General features: G+C 33.1%; 1 pseudogene; it reads left to right on the top strand.

Moving 5' to 3' along the window:
- Positions 1-29: 29 nt before the first annotated feature.
- Positions 30-6,553, top strand: LOC149534287 (nucleosome assembly protein 1;3-like; annotated as a pseudogene).
- Positions 6,554-7,793: the final 1,240 nt, after the last annotated feature.

Here is a 7,793-nt window from a genome sequence, read left to right as displayed (position 1 = left end):
TAGTTAGGGTTTTCCCTTTGATTATCACAATGCCAGAGGAAAGCGTTAAGAAAAAATTTGACTTTATGCTCAATCACATGAAAATCTCTATGGACTTTGTGGCAAAGAATTCACACCTATTTTCAATGAGTTTGGACAAGTTAATCAGGCCCAAGCTTTTAGTTTTGCAAACTATAGAAGCAATAAATGGAGCAGGGCAAGTTAATTGAATTAGCTTTTTTCAATGTTGATGCTATCTGAGGCCAAGTTTGTTGCCCAGATCATTCAAGTGCATTCTAAATTCAGTGCTCTATGGACTGTTTATAAAAATGCAATGTCTCAAAAGCTCGTAGACGAATAGAATATAAGTTTCTTAGCAATTCATGTGTTTAGATTTGTCAAGCCTGTATGATCAGGCTAGTCCATCCAATGTGAAATGATGACGATACTAACCTTGTTCTTTCTAAGAGCACCAATAGGTGGAAAACATCTTGCTCCACAAACTATTATCCACAAATTGGGATTGTAATTGCACTAGTAATAAAGGTATGCTTCTGCCATTCTACCCAAAAATTCCATTATAACAACAGATATTGTGTTTTTCACAATTCATCTAAGTTCTTTTGGATTCACAGACTACTATCCCTAGATTGGAATTGTAATTACACTACTAATCTATGCTCATTCTTTTGAATTTCCTACTTCTGCCGATAAAGTAGGACTATAACTGCACTACTAATTGAGGTATGCTTCTACCATACTACCAAAAATTTCTATTATAATTCAAGTTATTGTGCTTTTCACAACTTGTATGGACTCTTTTGGATTATGAACTACTGCCCATGAATTGGGATTTTAACTGCAATACTAATCAAATTATGCTTCTTCCATTGTACCAAAAAATTCTATTATAATACTAGTTATTGCATTTTTCATAATTTTTCCTATTGAAGCAGTAAGGAACATATGCTACTTGCATTTGATTTTGCAAAATGTTATTTCTGACCACCTAAATAGGGAAACCATTTGATCATCATGGGACATCCCATAGAACAAAACCTTATGCTAGTTGTACTTGGTTTTCTTGATTCCACTCTTAAGTAAAGTAACTCACTTTGTAGTAAGTAGATGATAAGAAAAGTTGTCACAAGGTTCACTCTCCTACTTAGTTTTTTTGTATCCTTATTTACTAGCAAATACATTGAATAATGCTTCTAGATTGAATAGTGTCTGCAATTTTGTTTATACTATCTTTTTTTTTCTCTTCCACTTGATGATGGATCACAGAGTGTAATCTAAAAAATTACTACTGTATGTTACAAACATAGTTTAATTTAGAACCATTATTCAATATAAGCATGAACTTTAGAAATCTAATGAAATTAAGAAAATGCATTGGTATACTCTTTTGCCTTGACTCCTCGATCGGCTTAGTATATAATAAGGTAATGTGCAAAATAATTTAAATAATCCTTGGGAAATGTTGTGTTAGGGTGTATCAATAACAACAGTGTGCATCTAGCTTGGAGTCATAGATTGTAGCCAAGGATAACTCATGTACCTAATGTTGTGCCCACTACCCAATTGATATTGCCCCTAAACTCATCACTTTACTTTCCATTAAACTGAATATTTAATATAAAATAATTGTATAACCTAAAGCATAATGGATTTAACCCTTGGTCACTAGGAAATGGGGATGGAGATAAGATGAGTATGCCATTTTTTTGGTATGAAGACCCCATACAGCTGATTCTTGATTATTCTTATTTTAATGTTCTTTCTTGGGATCTTTCAAATTTTTTCTCGAAAATAAATTTTTTAACTTAAGTTGGAGTATGCAATTCATTTACAAAGATAACTTCTATTAAATATTATTAATTTTGATGCATATATGAGATAATTCTAGTTTAGATATTACATTAATATGAATTAATAATCATTAAATAGTAAGAATATATGATAACAACTACTCTAACGAGTATTATAATTAAATATCAATAAGTTTTCATGGTAACATATAAATTCATATGAGCATCACACATCTCTATACCAAAGTGTCTCAATAGCATTAATAATTTTTCCAAGGGAAATTTCTACTATAATCATATCAATAATTTGTTAGAAATATTTTCTAAACATAAATCTCAAGGATGGTTGTCTTTGTATTCTGAGAACACGAGAAAATTCTCTATTCATCCATCTTTGTGTAGAAGTAAAATTTCTAAGGCCCAGGATAAATTGGCAATGCCTTTGCTGGATAGAATTTGGTTTATAATAGAAATTTCTAGTTATCACTGGATTTAATAACTCTTCCATGATATGTTTCAGGACAAGCTATAGAATCTTGTCAGTACCTCATCAGGCTACATTGAATCACCTCCTCGCAAAGCAAAGAAGCAAGTGGAGGCATTGCAAGATCAATAGGTATTGATATGTTTAGATTGTGATTTTCTATGTAAATATATTCATGCAAAGGGATTTATGATTTTTGTGTTGCCAATAAAGGGTAAACATAAGGAGATAGAGACCAATTTTTTTGAAGAAAAAGCTACATTGGAGGCCAAGTATCAAAAGCTTTATGAACCTTTTTACAAGAAGGTATCTATGTTTAGTGTTTTTTCTGGGTGTTCAAAATTGAAAGCTTCATATAATCTCTTGATCTCTTGCTTTTCTAAGCAATTACTGAATTTTTAGGCACTATTGTATATTTTTATCTTTATTAGAAAGCTTGGTCCAATAGATTTAAACTTGCTTACTCATAGTAGTTTGCACGCATGTAGTTGATATATACAATGAGAGATTTTACTTGATGCTACTAGCTTCTTGCTATGTACATTAAACCATTTAAAACTTAAATAGGTTTATTCTAATGGATTGGAACCTGAAAATTTGTATATATTTATTTAGATAATTGGTTGATATTAAGCGACCACAAAGGTTGATAATTTAAGTCAGGTACTTCGTACTCATTATATAGATTGTACCAGATGTTGTTGTCTACTTCTACTTTATTCTTATTAGTTACATTTTTAGGGTCAAACAACACATGATTCATCATAGATCAACTTTCCTAGAACACAATATCTAGCATCCCCTGTGCAGCATTTCCTTGTCATATTCTTGATTGTCATTCTACTCTAGGATTCCTATATGATCTAATCTGTTGTATCTTTGATTTTATGAGATTCTATTTTTTCATTATTATTGCATCTTCTGTTCGCATGATTCATAATAGAGATTTTCCTAAATAAAAATATCGTGTTTCACTTGTGCAGTTTCCTCAAAATTCTCTAGAATTTATTTTTATCCTATGATTCCCACGTAATCTTATCTATTTTTTTTTAAATTAGATAAATAGGTTTACAGAGACCCTGAAACCCAAGAGTTAAAAAATTAACAAGGCTGATAATAAGTGTGAAAATCCCAACCAAAAAAGTTCTAGTTCAAAGGCTAAAAATAAGCACAAGGCCTAGCCGATAGACAAAAACCAAAGAAAAAACTAGGAATAGAAACAACAAGAAACGACTAGGGCAAAAGCCCTTACAAAAAGCTAAAAAAGGCACAAATAGGAACAAAAGAACAGGCATAGGATTAGTCCTCATTCTTTCTCTCTAGGTCTTGCATGACCTGAGCTGCCTCATAGGCCATCTTGTTCTCCTCAGCCTGTTGCTAGTGCACCCTTTGATTCTTGTCGTCTTGACCATTTTTGATGTTTTCCTTTGCAGTGTCGACCCCCATTCTGGCTTATTCCCTATGTTTACCATCCTCATCATCCTTCATAACTCTATCTTTGATCTAGCCCGTTAAAGATATGATGTTGCTATTAATGGAGCTTAGCATTGAAATCATCTGATTCGAGAGATTATGATTGTAGATTTTGAGGGTGTTAATCCTTCTCTCTACCAGACTAAGCCTCTCACCAAAAGCCATCTCTTTTATTAGAGTCCGCTCCATTCTTGTTATCCTCCATATGACCCACCTGCTCTTTGACCTCCTCCAGCTCATGGAAAAGCCACTTGATTGATCTGAAGTTATCAATCATGCTATTGCGGGCATTGTTCAAGAGATTCAACCTGATTTCCCTAGCTTTGTTTGAAATAGCCACAATCGTCGAGTCTATGAGCTCTTCTAGCCTCGTCTCTTCTTGGTTATCCACAAGGACCTCCGGGATCCTAGCCTCTCTAAAAATGCCCATTTTTGAGGTCTTATCTTTAAATTTTTTCCAAGATTTCCTCCTATTATTTACCTATACCTCCCCACCCTTGGTCTCAGAATCCAAATTTTGTTCCTCAGGTTGTGCATGAATATGGATAGCTGAAAGAGGTAGTCAAGACATGTCTCATTCTTGCTGCATTATCTCATCCTCTAGACCCTCCCTCTTGCATTTCTTCCCTCCCTGATCATGCTTAATTTCCTCCTACATCTCCATTTCCTCCTCTTTCATTTCCACATCCTCCTCCTCATCATTGTCATCCTTCACATCTTTCACAGGATGCTTCTACCCATGATCCCTAGGACTTTTTCTGATGGGTGTGATGGAGGAAGGCGAGTTCTTGACCTAATGGGTGGAATTTTTTTATTAGCGAAAGAAATCATGTCATCCTCAGAGCTAAAGCTCTGAATTCCATCTGAGTCTGAAGAGAAGCTGGAGCTTCTAGAGGTCACATTCTTAGTCTAAAGGGGAGCCTTGCTTATAGTCTGAGCCTTAAAATGCTCATAAATAAGCAACAGGAGCCCCTCATGCAAACCTTATCTATTTTGTTTCATAATGTCTTTCCTTCTTATAACTTGGATTTTATCCCCAACTAAATATGTTGTGCATTCCAACAAATATTGTGACATGCGAGTCTTCTTCGTTTACACTATAGGTGAGTTTTTAGTGTTGACCATAAAATATCTCAAAATAAGAACAAAAAAATGGAAGAATAGATGATGTCTAATCAAGTGCAAATAGGATAATATCATAATAGAAAATGTTTTTTGGTTCTATGACATGACATCCTTAAAGCATAGATGGAACTTTTACAATCCTTTAGGAGCAACTTGATCTATAATAGACTATATTTTATTTAGATCTTTCTCTTGGATAATTATATGTCGGTAAGAAATTAAAGAGACAAAATAACTACTTCAATTTACAATTCTCAGTACAAAATTTTGTAAAAGATGTTTAGCTCTTAGGGTAAAAACTTTTTGATCCTACTCAACACTCCGTAATCTATATTCCTATAATGAAATATTCCATTGCAGTGATATGACATTGTGAATAGAGTAGTAGATGTTGAAGATGATAAAAAAGAGGAGGAAGATTCAAAGAAAGATGATGCTGGTATGTAATAACTGTTTTGAATTCAAGGTTCATTTGATCTGCGATATTTGGTGGGAAGTGCTTATTGTGATATCTTTGTCATTATGGTACAAAAGGGCATTCTTGAATTTTGGCTGACTGCCATGAAGAAAAATGATGTTTTGTTAATGCAAGTAGGATGTTGCTCCTTTTCCTTTTATCCAATACTCACTTTGGCTATACCAAGAAATATTACCTATCTTCAAAATGCAGTGAATTTACTAACTTTTTTTTAATAATAAATAGATTGCAGAATGTGATGAAGGTGCCTTCAAGTTTTTGGAGGATATACAATGTTCTCACCTTGATAGTGACAAGGGTGAGAAAGGTTTCAAGTTGGGGTTCTTTTTCAATGAGAATTCTTATTTTAAGAATTCTGTGGTAAGTACTCACATTTTAGTGCCCATGGAACACTTTCAATTTCTATTTTATCTTTCAATTTATTAATATATTCATTACCTTCCTAAGTTATCATATTTCCTTTGTGAAATGCAGTTAACAAAGATATATTACATGGAAGATGAAAATGAACCTATCTTGGATTGTTTAGTAGGGTAAGTCTAATGCAAATATCTTCTTTTGCTAATTAGATTATGTGAATTTCTTCATTCATGTAGTGATGTTATTTCACACACAGAACTAAAATTGATTGGTTACCTAGTAACAACCTAACTTGAAAGGTCATGAAGAAGAAGCCTAAGAAGGGAGTGAAGAATGCAAAACCAATGACAAATTGAGCAATGCCCAAGTTTCTTCAATTTCTTTGATCCACCCAAGGTTCCTAAAGATGATGATGTTGATGATGTGCTGTGAGTAATGATGAGCAAACTTTTTTTTACTGCTGCAGTGTTTAGTTCTCAAAGAATACACTTTTTGGCATCCTGTATTTGTGTTCTGATAAGTTTATGGGGTGGTTTATAGGTTGAGGAATTACAAGATATGATGGAGCAAGACTATGAGATTGGGTTTGTTCTTGATCTATTGCAAACTATTTGGGTTTATGTACCTTCTGGGTACCAGGTTTCATTGATTTTATGTGTTTTTTGTAGATCAATAATTAAGGAGAAACTCATCCCTCATGCAGTTTCTTGGTTCACTGGGGAAGCAGGTGAGGATGATGAATGCATATCTAAAGATGGTGATGATGCCAATGAAGATGATAATGGGAGTGAGGAAGAGGATGAAGATCACAAAGGGGAAGAAAATGGCCATAAAAGCACTTAGACAATTTTCTTGATTATGTCATGCTCATAAATTTATGCTTGTTCCTCAAATTTTGGCATGAAATTAAACATTTATTTATCTTTTTGCAGCAATGTAGCAATGTGGATTTAAAATCTAACCTAGATTCTAGGTAATCATTTGTTAAGGGTTTGGTAGTTTCCAAGTCTGGGTTGGTATTTATTATGGGGTTTACTTTTTAGAAGATTATGATTAGGAATAGGATTAATTTAGAGTCAATTTTTTGGTGGATGGGTTTAACAGCAGCCATTTGAGTACAAGCAATAGTACAGAGTCTACAAACATCAACAATAGGCAATTGAGTGCAAATGCAAATTTATTGGTGTTGATATTGAAGTATATTTCCATGTATGTTCATAGATAGTTCCTTCATATCATGCATTTTTGCCATCTTTCTTTAGATGAAATCTGTTGTTGAACAAAGAGATGACGTTATGTGTAGGAGTGTTGACTGGTTCTTTTTTATTCTAATGAAAATCATGTTTCAAAATTTTGTTAATTATAGGATTGGATTGTATTGAATTAAGTTAGCTTTCCTCCAAGCCTTAACATAGGATGAAATCAACATTGATATTTCTCCAAGTCTTAACAATATTTGCATTATAGCTATCTGAGTAGCAAATATCTCTCTTGTGAATAACTTGGCAAGACAAATGTTTTTCTTTTTCCAAATAATGGAAAAACATTGGGTTAGTGTTAAGTTTGGGGAAGAAAATTGCTCAAGGTTAGGTTAATGAAAAAATTAAAAAAACAACTAGTGCATAAATTATTGAAGTCCAAAAACAATAATTTTTTAACAAAAAAATTGTCAGAGGTTGCCAGAAAATCACAATTTTCCTGATTTACTCATAATTTTCCACTCTACAAATATTAGTAACAATACACATCTTGCAAGTTATTCCAATCTTAGCAACTACTAGCTATCATCAGTTTGATAGGCTGGGTGCAAACCCTTCTTTCATTCCTATTGCATTTAAAATTTGTTATGATCTACATCTTGTCGTAGTTGTGCTAATTGAATGTTGTTGTTGATAAAATTCAAGCATCAGTAAGAAAACTATTATAGTGCTTTCTATTTCACACATGGAAGGTATTTGGATGATATCATGTAGAATTTTGTTGTATCACAACCACACTAATAGCAAGTTGTAGGAATATTATGTGTACGTTTTTATGAGGAAACTCAAGGGATATAAGAAAATGCAATTTTATTTTTATTGTG

Source organism: Cupressus sempervirens, chromosome 10 (genome assembly GCF_028749045.1).
Source record: "Cupressus sempervirens isolate cs-2001-9-10 chromosome 10, ASM2874904v1, whole genome shotgun sequence".
In the NCBI taxonomy this organism is placed as follows: domain Eukaryota; kingdom Viridiplantae; phylum Streptophyta; class Pinopsida; order Cupressales; family Cupressaceae; genus Cupressus; species Cupressus sempervirens.
This window is presented reverse-complemented; position numbering and strand designations above follow the sequence as displayed.